Source organism: Toxotes jaculatrix, chromosome 4 (genome assembly GCF_017976425.1).
Source record: "Toxotes jaculatrix isolate fToxJac2 chromosome 4, fToxJac2.pri, whole genome shotgun sequence".
NCBI classification, from domain to species: domain Eukaryota; kingdom Metazoa; phylum Chordata; class Actinopteri; family Toxotidae; genus Toxotes; species Toxotes jaculatrix.
This window is the reverse complement of record NC_054397.1, coordinates 8,643,308-8,659,861: the sequence shown is the minus strand read 5'-3', so window position 1 is coordinate 8,659,861 and position 16,554 is coordinate 8,643,308. Positions and strand designations below refer to the sequence as shown.

The 16,554-nt window shown below is 41.3% G+C and overlaps 1 protein-coding gene across 6 annotated transcripts in view; it reads right to left on the bottom strand.

Moving 5' to 3' along the window:
* Positions 1-16,554, bottom strand: part of gab1 (GRB2-associated binding protein 1) — a 50,389-nt gene that overhangs the window by 28,115 nt on the left and 5,720 nt on the right. The window contains exon 1 of one of the 6 annotated variants that reach the window (XM_041035771.1): positions 5,237-5,302. The exons of 4 other annotated variants lie outside the window; for them this stretch is intronic. The gene's annotated coding sequence lies outside the window, so the exon portion shown is untranslated. Of the gene's footprint in view, positions 1-2,478; positions 2,580-5,236; positions 5,303-16,554 lie in introns of those variants that run through there. One more of the 6 variants, XM_041035770.1, reaches the window with a different exon arrangement.

Here is a 16,554-nt window from a genome sequence, read left to right as displayed (position 1 = left end):
CACGCCTGCTTCACAAAAGCTCTGCCTGTGCAGAGCGCTGACCCCAAAACTCCTCTGCTCATACTGCAAAGATACCTTGTCATTGAGTGGAGGTCTTTTATTTCAGGAGATAAGACAAGCTTACAGAGTGCATTAAAATATAACAAAGCTCCTACCCAGATTTCAACCCAATATGGGGGCACTGCTTTGCAATGCACAATTTCTATTCTACTTTAGAATCCAGTCTGATGTAAGTAATCAACTTATCAACTGCATGTTGGAGGCAATTATGTGCTTTTCATCATGCTGTGCTGTAATAACCAAGTGCCCAGTCAATAGCACAGAGACAAGTGATGTTGCCGGGCAGCCCTGAGGAAGCAAAGTCATGCATGAGAGCTTTGCAGGCCGCACTTTTATACATACATGGGGTACTTTTAACTACTTTTTACCCTCACCACTGGGAGTTGTTGAGAGTCTTCACATGCTCTCAGCAGATGGGAAATTATTATATAAAACTAACCAGGCAAATCCGAGACTATGATTTTCTTGTCCACCAAATTCTGATGTCAAATGTAATTCTCTGATAATGCTTTACCACACCTAGGACAACAGCTAAGTGTAACAATGAAAAGCCATTGTGAATTACTGTGAAAGCCATTGAAAAAGTGTGTCATACTGTATCCAGGAGAACAACTGACAAAGACTGATTTTCCAAATAAACCCTTTAGTAAGAAAAATGAAAGCCCCTTTTCCTAGCACCCACAACAGGACAGTGGCCAAAGACAGCAGAGGAAATTAACAAAGAGAAACAGAGTGAGAACAGGGCTAAAGATAGGACCACCCAGGCAAACAGACTGAAGTCAGAGCAGCGTTAGCTTATGTGTGTCCTATTGAACTCTTACACGTCCATCTAAGGCACACCCACAACAAAAATTTTAACTCCCAACTGTCTCTGAACTTATCAATTATCATTCATGTCCACAGCATTGCGCTGCTCCCATGTGAGAGTCAACCTCTTCATTTCTCTCCTCTCCAAGAGAAAACAAGAACATATCTTTGTTAAACTGAAACATCACATCCTTGCTTTGTGTGCATGCGCCCCATCTTCCCACACAGGTCAGAGTCACAACAGTGAGAATCTCAAGCCTCAATTCTTCCAGAAGAACCAAAGTTCAAATCCAGAATTCCTCAGAAACCACTCATCCATTTTGAATAGACTGCAAAAGACTAACCTTGCGTTAACACACCAAGGTCTTACATACCGTATGTGCTCTTAATTAGCAATATTCTAGTTAATGTTTTGTTTACATTATCACATGCCAGATTATCACAAGAAGACTAAATGAGCATAGCTTAGAGCATAGCTGAGAAATTTCAATCCTGAGAAATGCAAACTAAAATGTTTTTGTGTCTGACTTTCCATACTTCAATCTTCTGCTCTAATCCTGCAGGTGTGAAGCACAATATGTCAATCTGAGAATATCCTCAAGATAAAAGTATATGAAATTTTCACAAATTATAATATTGAATTATTACATAACCAGGTAGCAAGTTAATGAGGCTCTGTAAAGAAACTGGTGCAGCAACGCGAGCCAGCACTGGCCTCTGTACAGACCACAAGGCCAAATAAGCTGGCTCCACACCAAAAGACAGAGCAGTTGTTTTATGAAGCTGGGGCTATACTATGGAGATGACATTTGTGCATTCCGACTTTGCCAGAAATAAACTGGTAAACTGATATCTGCTGTGTGATGTAAAGACGGTGTGCATGTGTCTGTGTGTGATAAAAATAGCTCAGTTTATGCTATCATGTGGACACTATGTCACTAAATGCTTTAAAAACAGAGGGAGAAACAAATCCATGTAAACACCAAGTTACAGCAGCTGTGTCGACATAAGGAGCTCTTCCTGTGAGTGCACTATACATTGGTTAGAGAGCATCCTATATGTATGCTCATCAGTGTATTGATCCAAAAGGAGAACGTACTGTATGATCAAAACAAGCAAGTTCCCTCCTTTCATCATCTACACAATCCCTCATTCCCTCCCTCAATTTACCATCCCACAGTCGCTCTGCTTTCATGTGCAGCTGTGAAATTCTCACCCAGCCAGGCGCCATCTGACCCCAGCCCTAACAATCTACGGTAACTGTCCAAAGAACACAGACCCTGGTAGTCATACTGCTATCTTTGCAAACAGCGCACACAAAGACCAACATTCTGATGAAAGACCATCTGAAGGGCAAACAGGTGTTCTTCATTTATGGGCTTTCACAGGTGACCTAATAACAAGGCAATGTCATGATTCTTCAAACTATTTTACATCAGAAACTAAATATTCTGGCTGAGAGCAGAAACCACAACGACCCTATCATTAGGTCTAATACACAGAAGCAAGTTCTGGAATAACTGAACAAAGTTTAAACTTTTAAAGGTCTTAAACTTCAGCTTTTTCCAAAAAAAAAATTGAAACGTCTTCAGCGGAAATAGCAGTGCTTACCAAAGTTTTCAACAGCAGGTATTACATTCTCTCAGGGTTTGTTGGAGAGGCATTCTCAAACAATTGTGCGGGTCCTTGTACCTATTCCACACAGCCCAGAACGATGGTCCTGGTGTTACTCCATTGGCTTGGACATAAGCAACTGTGCAATTGCTGCTGTTGCTGCACTGACTCTTTCACGTAGGGCGGGGACAGGAACTCTCCTTCAAGTGATCATTCACTTCATATCATTCATTAGAGTATCCTCAGACAGAGGGAGGGAAAGACCAAGAGAGTGAGAGGGAGAAGGTGGGGAAGATGTAACAGAAGAGAGCAGGAGGAAGTGAAGAACTGATCAGTAGTTCTGTACTCTGCCTGACTGCGGTGGTCTTGTTTATTTTCATACAACAAACCTGCTTCAGTCAAATTTCTATCAATCAGATCTCACATATGCCACAGTAGAAAGCAATGAACACGCCCCCTTTCCCTGGAAAAAAAGCGGCTTTTGGATAGGTTAGCTGCAGACTTAAACCGTGCTCACACAGTAAAGCATTAACTGAAGGTTTAAACATTAACACAGCTTCACATCATGTATGACTGAGAGAGCACAGATGTGTCAGTAGTTACGTATAATATAGGAAACTGTTGAGCACTCACAGTATTAGCCTTTTCATCAAAACTAAACCAACTACCTCTGACTGTGTTTTCCAGGAAACATGGGGCTTTGTGAAACAGAGAAAAGGAGAAAAAAAACACACACAAGGCAAAATAACATCCCTTAGTGGAAGTTTCCACTTTGTTAGCGCTTTTTATCTTCCTGGTCATCTGTTCCCAACACACACTCTGGGCAAAAAGATTTCCTGTTTTGCCTCCTTTTGTCACTGTGGTTGTGTTTGGAGGTTTGTCGGGTGCTAACTTTAGAACCTCTTCTATATTAACATTTACTTTATGCAGCTAATGCCTCATAACTTGTCCAGAAACCTCAGGGCTGAATTAAGAGTCCCCAAACAATGCAAAAAGACGGTGATAGTCAGTGATGTCTTTCCTTTAGAAGTTTAGGACTCACAAAAGGGAATCCTACACATTCTGGGCTAAAATGATGTTATCGTCTATGCTCTGAGTGAAGACAGCAGAACAGGATTCTCATCTGCACTGTGAAAACTCAATAACCAAAGCTGATGATTTGTTCACATTACACAGCACGTCTGTGAAGACTCTCAGTCACCCAGATCAGGGTATTTATCAGTGCTACACAAAGGCACCTGGACTTGCTTGAGTTTCTTGAAGATGTTTCACCTCTCATCTAAAAGGCTGCATCAGTTCTAACTTGCTGGTGGGGAGCCCCAGGTATTTAACCTCTTGCGGAGTCGTTAACAACTTACGAGTCGTTGACTTACCCGGCCATCATGTGGGTTGATCAGGTCACATGAGTCATTGCTTGCATGGGTGTTTGGCCAGAGAGGACCGATGATTTGAAAGAGGAGTGAAAGAATCTACGTCAGTGACCTTCAGTGAAGAGAAGAGGCGGTCTACAACACAACTTCGCAGCCACTTATACTGCAGTCTTCAGATCCCTCCCCAGGCAGCTTAACACCATGTTGAAGAACCTTAAGTAAGTCCAGTTGCCTTCATGATCTGAAATAATAAGCAACCTAAGCAACCTACTGCATATGCAGATACAGTATCCTTATAGCAGCATTGTTCTAGTTCCACTAAAACAACAATCACGCACATCATTGTTACCCTGTATACTGTAAAAGGAATCAATGGAGCATGGAAATCTGTTTACTGGAGTGACTGACCAATGCAGACTGACCTGCAAGGGTCTACAGTGATGACTGTTTTGCCCCCTGCCTTGCCTCTGCCACATGATAATATTTTTTTGACATACGGCTTATCCCAAATTTGAAAGAAACTGCATCCTGTGTGCTTCCTGCTCGTCGTAATCATTTGTGGGAAAATAGCAAGTGAAAGAAACTGTAGGAATCTATGCAAACTTTTGTAATATTTACACTTAGACTTATGGTAATTGTAACAGAGTGGAGCTACTTCTGTAGCACTCAAATGGCTATACGAGAGCTGCAGGCAAGCTGGCAAAGGGCTTTGGATGTTTGGATTTAAAAAAAAATGTAAATATCTCCACACTGTCAGGTGCAGGAACTTTACCAATAACCAATGAAATATATGGGCACAACAACCAATCACCAAGTGTGCCGCTCTCCATCTTAACATCCTCAGCATCGTGTCATGTGGAGCACGACTGCAGAACAAAGGCTTGGAGAGAAGACAAAGCAATTATGCTTAGAGAATGAACTTTGTTCACTTTCACTTTTGCTATGGCCTCAAGACTTCACGTTGAAACACAATATTGGTCACAAAGACAAAGTTTCCCTACGCACAAGAGCTGTCACTGCTCTCGCTGGAAGAGGCCACGCTCATGATGGCCATTTCCTCTGCTCTCTTATTTTTATAGGATTTAATACAGAAAAACTTTCATAGCTTACCATGTTGGGTATTTGCTAATACTACTAATAATAAAAATGCAGACTGCCTGATCATCATTTAATGCATGTACTTTTGTGCTGGATAGTCATCACATACTCATTTATAAGCATGCATATTCGTCTGTTAGTTAACATCGTCTCTGACTTTCTGCTGAGAGCTACAAAGCTAATGATATTTGTAAAATGCTGATAACAACAGTATTGAAATCATCAAAAGTAAAATGATGAGATTAACATGATCCACGGTTATGAAAATCCAATTCATGTCTCTTTACCTGGTTCTGAATAGTCCAAGCTCTGCACGGATAAGAATGTTACAAGAGACGCGAGGCAAGCAAGCTGCTGACCAGCCACTGTTGCTGAGTGAGTATGGCCACTTTCCTGCCTACCCTGCTGACTTCCCTCCCCTCCTCTTACTCCGTAAAGTCTGCAACACCCTGCTCCAATAACCCCTGACCCACAGGATGTAGACACAATGGACTGAAAATAACATACCACCTCCCCTGGCAACAACTGCCCACCCCAACCCCCACTGCTCACCACTTTTGCATTACAGTACACCTACAATACGCCGGCTCAAGATAGGTGGGTAGAACCAAAAATATCAGCCACTGCTCCACATGCTGTGCCCACATGCCAAAAAAGTGCACCATCCCACTTTAAATTCCCGGCGTGGCTTTTGATTCACTCCCGCACATGAACAAGTCAGTACGAAGAGGTCAGTCTACAATAATGTAGACTCAACATTGAGATATTTTTACATTTAATGTTCTGATAAGAGCCTGCAATGGCACAGCCTTGTAGCTCTCAGTGAAGCTGAGGGTTTCACACTACAGCAGGTTGTGGGTTGAGCGGCAGACTCATGACGGTTCCACTGCTTCCTGCAGGGGGACCACTGCACGGCAAGATAGATGACTTCTCCATAGCCAGGCCCAAAAAGCATCTGTGGGTGAGTGTGTGGGTGTATGTGTGTTTATGTGTGAATGTTTATTTGTTAAATGAGGCCAGATCCATATTAATTTCCTTTAAAATACACCAATGAAGCTTCTAGTTTCTATATTTAAGGCTTTTTGACTGATTACGATTCAGTAAGATTTATAAAAATCTGGATAGTAGGCACCATGTTAATACTTTTTTGGTCCACTCTTGTGTGTGTGTCTAACCTAATCCTTATCCATGCAGTGAGCAGCAGCAGTGTAATCCAATCAGTCCAATGAAAATTATTCCAAATCACATTTAGCTGCCAGAGAGAGGTTGCTTTAGACATGATCTAATTAGCCCCTCTCTTGCTAGAGTCCGTCCACTAGGAAATGGCTTGAGATGCCGCATACAGAGATAAGGAAATGGACTCTGATACGCACTTCTGTGCCGTCAGTGGTGTTGTTTCAAAAAAAAAAAAAAAAGGTGGTGGCTGGTTACTCAGCAGAACAGGAGACAAAACAAGATTCAAGCACAACTTAGATTATTTCAGTTATTGAAAATGTGAAATCATTTTATTAATAGTAAACTCAAAGGACTGGGAAAATAAGTGACTGCTGCCCTGTATTCAAATACTACTGCAAATGATATCTGAAATGCTGCCTTTCATAGATAAGAAGCACAACACGCTGATTCTTAGTACTCGCACTAACCATGTTTGGCTGTCCTGTTCTCCAAGCTGAGCCGTTGAGCATGCCTAGGCTTGTTACTCAGCCAACTTAAAGACACACCTCCTTTTTCAGCCAGTCCCCTGAAACTGGTACACACCTCCACTCTCTATTGTCACATTCAGATGATACTGCTTCACTTTCAGTGGAAAGGGAATGTGCGTGGTGTGAAAACATACCTCAGAGGTTGTGTGCAGCATGTATGTTTGTGTGGTTTCCATACAGTGATTCACATTTAGCGTAGAATGTGTGGAATCCCTCCAACACATTCATTTCAAGCCACTAGTATAGGCAGCAAAGGTAACAATGCAATATATTTTTCCAACTCTACTATTATGCAAACGCCAAAACAATGTCAGCGTGTCTCTCTTTAGCTGTGGGTTGGCTTCTGTGGGTGTGTGCTTGCATGCCTGTAGATTTGTTCTAACAGCTTGCACTCATTCGTACTCAACTCACCTGCACTCACCATCTCTCGTGCACATAGCTTCTCTCTAAATGTTACGGCCATCTAATGCATGCACTGTTGCCTGCAGAAAGGCCAAACAGCACGTTTTGGCTCCCTGTTAACACCATATTTATCCATTATATGCTTTTCAGCATTTATATTCATAAAAAAAAAAACTGTCCTGATCCCATCCCTCTCATTTTACATCAGAAAACTCAGAACCAAACACAAAAGAGCCACAATGTTCATAATGATGGGAACAACATATACAGTGCAGTTCAAAGAAATATTTTTTGGCGATGATGACAATCAAAACGCTAATCTTAAAACAAGTCAATGCTATGAACCATTTCAACAATGGCAATTCATCAGTATGAGGAAGTTTTTAAGAATAAATAATATCACTCTGAAGTATAATTCTCGCTGAATTTTGCTAAAAGAAGTGGTCAGAGAAGGTGCCCCGAATTAATTAAACATTCAAAAAAGGTAGTCCTGCAATAAGGTTTTGACTCTATTGCTGTGTCTTCAGTGTTATCAGAATATGCTACATCCACTGAGCAAAACATTACCAACTCACCATAACACTCACAACAGAACTAAAAAACAACTTAGTACACCTAACTCTAACATAACTGGTTCCTGAGGGAGCGACACTCAGAAACGCCCATTGCAGGTGGGAAGCACATGTCGCTGATCAACTACAGCAGACAGAAAGGGCTTTGTGAACCTAGTACTACAGTGTTCAACAAGATTTCAATAATGCAAAGAAAGATTATATAATCTAAGAAAAAGGAATAATCTGAGTGAGCAGTTACAGTACACGATAGACTTCCATCAACTGAACAAAGTATTAAGGATTTATCTCTCTCTCACACACACACACACACACACACACACAAAATGGTATTTGTTTCCAAATGGTAGAGTTTATTCTAAGCAAGGTCTGTACGCGACTGGGCTTTTAATCTTATTATTAGGGGAATAAAAGACTCTGTATATCCTGCTAATAACTAGGTTTGCAAATATAAAGCAATCATACAAATCAGGTTCAAATAATGGCATCTTCATGACAGGAATTTAAATGAAGTGTGTGTGAAAGAGGATAACCAAAGCACAAATCTCAGCCAGCCAACATTTGTCCTATTACTTAAGTATCTTTCTCACTTTCTTATAATTCATAGCTATTGCTCCTCCGACGTGGTGAAAATGCACTCATGCTGGCTTGTGGTGGCAGGAGCAAAATTCAGGTCACCAATCAATACCTTTTACACTGCTGAGTAGGAAACAACATTAAGCGCAGGACACGGAGAAATGGAGGTTGTGCATCCATTATGTGCGTTGCACTTTCACCCTCTGGTCCAGTTTTTTTTGTAAATTTTGTAAACACATAAATGAAAGTAAAACAGAGAATTTCTGTCTCAATTTCAGATCTTTAAAATTGTTTTTCAGCCCTCTCCAGAGAAAGACCAAAAGGAATTCCTGTCACACTGATGCATGAAAACGACAATATAACTTCCAGTGATTTTGTTGATTTATTGGTCAAATGACGTCAGCTGCTTACGGAAGGAACAATTATTTGACTGTCTTTATGTTTAACTGCTCGATGAAAAGACACATACTGACAGAAAGTCACTGTTACTCCCTTACTAATGCACTAACACCACAATCACCACGGTTCCTTTATATAACCAATGGGAATCTTTGCTGAAAATGATTCCCAGACTCAATGTACTTAATTACCCTTGTTCCTACAGTGCTCTATTCAATCTGCATACTCTGAGGATGGTTTGTGAGTGCAGATGGCAGCCCACTCTGAAGCATGAGAACCAAAGCTGTACTAGAGATAAAGACCGGCTCATATGACTTCAGGATACGTTACTTCCCAAAGCACAAGTTTATCACATTCCCACAGTATGTCCCTGTTGTTTGGTCTGACAGTTTTAATACTTTTTTTCAGATAAGCAGGAGGTTGAAATGTTTCACACTTTGCTCTGCACCAACCTTGACATTTTTATCCACTGCATTCTTTTTTTTTGATTACCTGCTGCCCATCCTCTCCTGTTTTCATCCTGTCTGCCTTTGCCTCTCCAGCCCTCGCCAATCTAAGCTCTCACACAGTCACATGCACTTGTCAAAGCTGCATCGTTAGAATTCAACACATTCCTTTGGCATGGCAAACTTGGTTCACATGATCACGCTGTTCCTTGACCGCTGACAAGAGGGGCTTAAACAATTCTCCTTTCAGCTTCTTCTGGCCTATACACAATCAAACAGTGAAGTCCAGCCAAATGTGTACATAACAGTTAAGTCAAAAAAAAAATGTCACAGTGGAACATAGACTGTGGCATATGTTATGTTTAAGACACATGCCAAAAAAGCAGTTATCTTAAAGTTTTAAGATAATTAATTAATTAATTTCAGCACTACTAAGAAACAGCTAGTGCAACTTGTACTAATTAGTTATTATATGCAACACAGAAAAAAAAAAGCCATTATTCATTATTCAAAACCTTTCTTTAAATCCTGCCTAAACTGCAAGTGTCTGTTACACAAAACACCTCTAAAGCTGCTGATCATAAAATGTTTATGTTGGAAATTCCCTTTGCAACTTCCCACAGTGTTAGGTGGAACTGCAACAGGACATCACACCACAGAAGAATACTATTTGCAGACTTTAATGTTTTTTCTTTAACAATTAATGTAACAATTTTTATTTTCTCTCGCATTTATCAACATGCCTGATTGCCTGTATCCCAACACAAAAAGTAAAAGGGAAATTGTTGTCTTGTAATATTACCAAATTGTTATTTAATGTGAAGTAATAAAATTACCAACCTCGAGTTCTGCTTGAATTTCAAACACTAGTTGGTTATCCAAAAGCCATGGGTTTATGGATGAGACAATAAGGGTTAAGGTATTCCACGGGTTTCTGAGACACACCAGAAATAAGCGTAAAAAGAAGAGGAGTGCCAGGGAAAGTTCAGAGAAATGCCAAGAAAGTAGGTGGACAAAGGGAGTAGGTCCTCCAGATTCTCAGCTTCCAGTCAGGCTGGAAACGAATACTCTCTGAGAGCAGGGGTCTCTGCTGCATCTCTGTGTCTCTCTCAGTGTGGGTGTGTGCGTGTGTGTACATGTGTGCAAGTTTAACCACGTCCTCTGGCTTGAGTCCAGGCCAAAGATATCGGGCAGCACCATAGTAACTCTAATGCAATCAGGGACGGTGGCCACAACAGGACCACTGGTGAATAGCAAAGAGCCATCCATCTTTCTCTGCCCACTTCAGTTTGTTCTGAGGATTCTAGCTCCAAAGCACACAAAAGAAACTGATTTGAAAACCAATTAAAAAGACAAATTAATTGAGATTAGATACAGACAGAATCCATTTTACTGAGTGCCAGTCTGTCTCACAGTAGCTTGGGAAATTACACAGGTCAGTACCAATATTTCGCATCTAGTCTCTAGTCTAGCTGACACCCCCAATCCCCCCCCACCCTCCCCCTCCTCCAGGATGGGACAAACATGTACACATATTGGTGCTCACACAGCACACAGCAAGGGAAGAAGGGCAAAAACTACCATGACAGCAGTGGGCTATATTAAGGGGCTGCAGACACAGCGGCTAGGGTCAGATCACACAGCACCACATAACTAGAGTGCCAGCTGCATCTGTGGGTGGGTGTGTGTGGGAAATGACAGGTGAACCTTTGGAGTTAAATGTGAACAGATTCAGTGGCACACATTTCTACCTTCAAAAGCTGCCTTCAGACCTCATCGCTCTACCTCATCCGGCACTTTCAAGAGCCAAACCTCTCCAACGGCTCAAATTAAGCTGGGGCATATGACAAAAAGCTCCCTGGGAAAGTCTTTTTTTCAACAAGCCAGGAGAATCTGCAAACAGACAACACATCATGTCCAATTATCTGTATGACCTTCTGGGAATTATTTGGTACTGTGCCACCTGCACCTGCTAATATCATTCTAAGACGCACAGCTAGTAGTTTTGACACAGTGTAAAAACTGGTTGTTGATATCTCTGACGTTCGTAAAAAAAAAAAAATCCAATCTAAAAAGTACACTACCCAACAAAGTTTTTTTAAAAGGTCTGGGTCACAAGACATTTGGCAGCAACAACTCTTCTCTGTCGGAACTTGATAATACCACATTAAAGACCACATTAGCCAAAATTTTTCCAGTCCATGAGTTTTGGCCCTGAGGCAAGGTTACACTGATAACATCAAGTCAAAATGTAACTTGTGATGTCAAATTCAACTGAATACAACTCAAATTCTTAACAATCCAATAAGGCTTTACAGATGGGGTCTCTGATCCACGTGTACATAGGGGAAGCAAAACCAACAAAATTCAAAACACAGAACTAACTATTGCTTTCAAATTTATTGACAGGTCTCTGAACACACAGGATAACACTACAGAACACAGAAATCTTGTTAGAGCTGTTTAGAGCTGAAACAACTAACTGATCAAATAGTCAATAAGCAGGAAGTTAATCACCAACTACTTTTATAATAGCCTGCAAATGCCAAAACCCCATAGGCTACAGCTTCTGTTTTGGTTCCAAACGTGAATACTTCCTGGTTCTCTTCTCTGTGATTATAAACTAAAAATCATTTGGTTTTTGACTGCTTGTGAGACAAAACAAGACAATTTTGATCAATTAGACAAAACTGCTTATTTTTCACCTCTTTTAACAACATGAAATGAATAAATGTGGCTACTGATTTTCTGGCCACAATATGCAATTTAATATAAGCATGCAATGTGTCAGGTCAATCTCCACACAAGGCTATGAGAGGTAATTTCACCAAGCAAGTGTGTTAAGTCATTTGTGACCAGAGTGTGTGCACCCTGGAGACTCGGCTAAAGAGGTAACAGTGGTCTGTACGAGCTATGAGTTTAGAGGGCCTCCTGTTGGTGAGGAGCAGGTTTTCAAAGTGAATCAAGTGGTCAGCCAGCTCAGTTCTCATAAGTCCTTTCTTAAGCCCACCAGGCACCATGTGTACCCCTTAGCTTCTGCTGAACAGGTGTGTGAGCAGACCTCCATGGTGATTGCAGCTACAGTGACAATAAACATTAATAAAGCATACTGTTGAAATGTTACATATGGACTTTTAAAGAAGATATGCAACATGAATAGGCTTTCTAAGTATACAATTCTTCAGTGAGCCATTGATCACAAGTGAGTCATAGCGACATCTTTTGTGTCTAAGGGTATGTAACACCTACAGGAACACTTGCATGGTACATAGCCTGGATGCCTGCAAGTTCAGATTCACCATCACTCTCCATTCGTCCTCCTTTATTAAGAGAGCAGTTAGCTGAGGAACCAAAAGAGGCTCAGAAAGATAAAGATGAGGTACAGAAAAAGAGATTTTGCAAGAGAATAGAAGAGGATACAAGCAGATATGTAACAATAAAAAGGCAGAAGGGATAAAGAGAGAATAAGAGGGAGAGAGTATGGGACCCCTCCTCCTCTCTCTTCACCCACCATCTGGTAGCCATCAGCGCCTCACACAGGAAGGGGCGGCCATGCCTTGCTGGGGCGCCAGGGAGCGGCTTCGTTCCCAGTGCTGCAGAAACAACAATCAGCCAGTGCATTGCATTACTGTGCAGTGTCGTGCTGTGCCGACCAGCCCATCCTAGGCTAAGCTGAACGGCCAGCAGCAGCCCAGGACCAGGCGCTCACACCCCAGCAGACCAGCAAAGAGGAGCACAGAGCAACCTCACATTCCTGCTGCCTGTGCCTGCCAAGAAGCACTGGGAGTGGAAAGAAAGAGGGAGAGAACAGAGAGCTGCTCTCACTGGAGGCTGCCTAATGGTGTTGCTCTGAGAGGCGCTCCAGTCTTCCTCATCCCGTTTGCTTTCTCTTCTCTCCTTGACAATGATGACAAAGTCATCCATTGCCATTGTGGCATACCCCAGCCTGCACTTCACTGCGTACATATTTACAGTCCTACAACATTTGTCTTGAAGAAGTTCCCTCTGCTTTGCAAGAATTCAGGGAATGCACATTTTCATAAATTTGGCCCAAGTTCTGTTTATCCTTTTTTTTCCCCCTCAAATGACACACACACAAATCTGATGGGAACAAGAGACCCCTACAGCCTTTTTGTCTGGTTAGTGCAGACCATCTTTGGCCATCTGTGTCCTCCTACTAGCCCTGCTCTATGTCCAGAACAGACTACAACTACACTCTGGAAATAGAAAGCAGACTTATGACACATGCTATTTTTACTGCCTGGTGTCATTAGCTTAACAGTTGAAACATGAGAAACAATGTAAAGCAAGTATATGAGACTTTTAATTTAAGAAAATGCTGTCTTCAAAGTGAATCTGTGCACATGAATATATTTGAGAGAATCGTCTGGATCAATCATAAGAAACAAAAAAAAAACAAACACGATGATGTGTACAATTAGCCTTGCCAAATGGTTTCTGTCATCTGTGTTTAATAATAGCTGCACTTGAAACTGTTCGACTTGGCATGGTGCCAAACAGCACACAAGAGTCGTTTTAAAACTCAACAGGATTATATTCCAACAGAAAACACAACTCAGAATCTGTTCCCAAGTCTCAAACAGGAAAACCAAGTCTGCATGAGAACCAGTTCTCTACAGTCGCTTCACGAGCTGCTCTGTGGACTTGGCGCACAGGACCGTAAACAGCTGCACCAGGCTAAAAGAGACACATCTGTTTACAAAATGTTTCATGTCAGCCTTGACCTACCAATTTAGTTCAACAGTCTCATTGTTCCTCTAAGGTAACAAATTAAGTTTAAAGAGGGATGCAATGTAAACACAGGGGTGGGGACTGTGCATAATCAGCACAACTGTGCATAATCAGCGTCATGTGACACCGATGAGGTAAACACTAACCCGCTGTATACTTGCTCCCAATGACAGAAATGACAGCACACGTTTGCGTTGTACTGGATCTCGTTCTTAAATTCTGGGAGCTTTCGCGGCTTTGTTACGACAAACCAGCGTGCAGGCAGAAAACAATTCAACCAATTCTATAATTACAGATTGGTGAACATAATCCACGGTTTCTAAATGATTCTTCCCCCAACATGATCCACTTCATCAACTTTCAACTGAAAAACGATTTAAAAATTCACATTCAACATACTCTGCCATTTTATGCCACTTCTTTGTGACCTCTGGGTTAATTTCACTGTTCTAAACCAAACAGACCAAAGTTTACTCTACGGTAAATCTCTTCAGCTCTTCTTGTCAGAAGAGCTGACAAGATGTTTAAACAATCACATTCAACTTCATTTTGAAATTGTAAAATGGTTGTCTGCTGGTGTAAACAATGATGTATTGGATTTTGAAAAGCAGTCCTACTGCTCTACAATCTTCATGCGTCAAAGTGTCTAGTTTTTCACCAACAGATGATCTACGGTTGAAATGAAAAGGACTGAAAGAACAAAAGCTGGACCTGAATTGAGGTTAGCTCAATATACTTTTGTGGCTTCTAAACTATAATTTATATTGTTCTGATGGAGACAACCAGATCCCACCAGATGCTTCTTAGAATTACACATATACTACAGCTCATATAAAGTATGACAGCCAGTATTACCAGCAGTCTTCATGACTGAAGGGAGTGAGTTGTGAGTTGCGGAGGAGGTGAAATGGTAACCACATAACCACGACTGGTGACCAGAAGAACTGCAACACAGTGAACTGGTAACTGCATGGCGACAGACACAGTGGGGTACCAAGGAGGGGGCAAAAACACCACCGCCAGATTTGCTGGATTCCGAGACTGCTGTTAGAACCACAGAGACACAATGAGATATCCAAAATAGATCAGTTCACTTGATTTATTTTTACTTCACTGGCTCTTTGAGTGATTGGAGCGATAGGAGTGGTTCATGTTTTCAAGAATCTCAAATCTGCTGCCACGAAAAACAGATAGCAAAGATATAATAAAGAAAACTGTGTAAAACACAGATAGGTCTAATGTTTATTACACATTTCGAATATTATCTCGATTATTTTAGGCTGCAAAGACTGAAGTATTTACCATGTGCCAAAAAATGCTGTGCACTGCCAACTTTCAGAGGAGTTTGCCCTTACTGGCTGTTTTGTTTTTGTGGTTGTGTTTTGTTTTGTGACGCAATGACATGATTTCAGGCTTACTACAATCTATAAATACCCAGAAGAAAATTGAGGCCAACCACAATCATGTTCATTTCTCCTGTGTTTTGAAAGTAAGACCAAAACAACAGTTTAGGTCACAAATATGTCAACTACTGAAAAAAACAAAATAAAAATACAGTGTGTTCAGTCTCTCACGACCAACACTGCAGAGGTAAATGTAGTGAAGTCTACTGATTTTTACGATACACTTGTCACATCCTTTTAGTCCAACTTTGGCACCATGGTGAGCACCAGTTTGGCTACAATGAAACTGATACACCTATGTATAACACAGTGACGATATTCTGTGTCTGGAACAAAAGTGGGCCGGCAAGGATAACTATTGTAGTAGCACTGATATTAATATTTAATGGTTATTTGTTTGTAATGGACATTAAATAATTAATGGCACATGCAATCCATTTTCTAGCTGTGGCAGATCACACAACAGTGGTCTGCTCAGTTCAAATGGAGTGCTGTGTAGATGTGGCGGTCAGGACATGGTCCAGTAATTTTCTCTTTGTTAGCCTAAGAGGCTAATGCCGCACAAGTACCCCTCTGTTGCATCCTGTTCGGGTTGCTTGTTTGTTTGTTTCTTCAAGCATGGGGGGGGGGGGGGGTAACAGAAAGTGAGTGTTTGTTCTCTGTTCCACTTGCTAAGCAGATTTAATGAATCCTCTACTTAATCAAAAAGCTATGCCTTTGTTTTCGTCTGACCGCGCTGTCACATTTGTTGCGTACATATTTCTCTTCTGCCGTTTGCAAATGACAATTGTTTCCAGTCAGCCACAGACAGAAGTAATGGCTAGCGGTCAGTGCGGTGTATATTGTACATGCATTTTCTCCCAGCTGAGAGGACGCAAGATCAGAATGGAGAATGTCCTCAGTCTCCCTTTACAGCCATCAGCGGAGGACCTTCAGGGTTCAATATTTTCCTTCATCCGGTCTACCCTGTAGCCTTGTGCTCCAGCACTGAGGCCCTATTAAGGGCTGGACAATGTGTACAACAAAATCCTAATCTGTTTCTAGTGGGTACATGCCAGTGGACTACAGGGATTATAATGGTCCATACAGCGATGTGAGGAGGGAGGAAAATGCCCGGGCAAATTAGGCCTGGGCAACATAATCAAAAACCAGTACTGCTGTAATTTTACATATTTATCACGGCAAGGATAAACATACATTTTTTAAAGCCTTAGTTTGCTGACAACTATGCACTGCCCTGTATGCTCAACCGAAAGATGTTTTACATATACATAACTACTGAAACATAAGAATTAGACATCGTTGGGTTGCATGCTTCTTTGTAATGAATTCAGATGGAGAATAAATGTGTG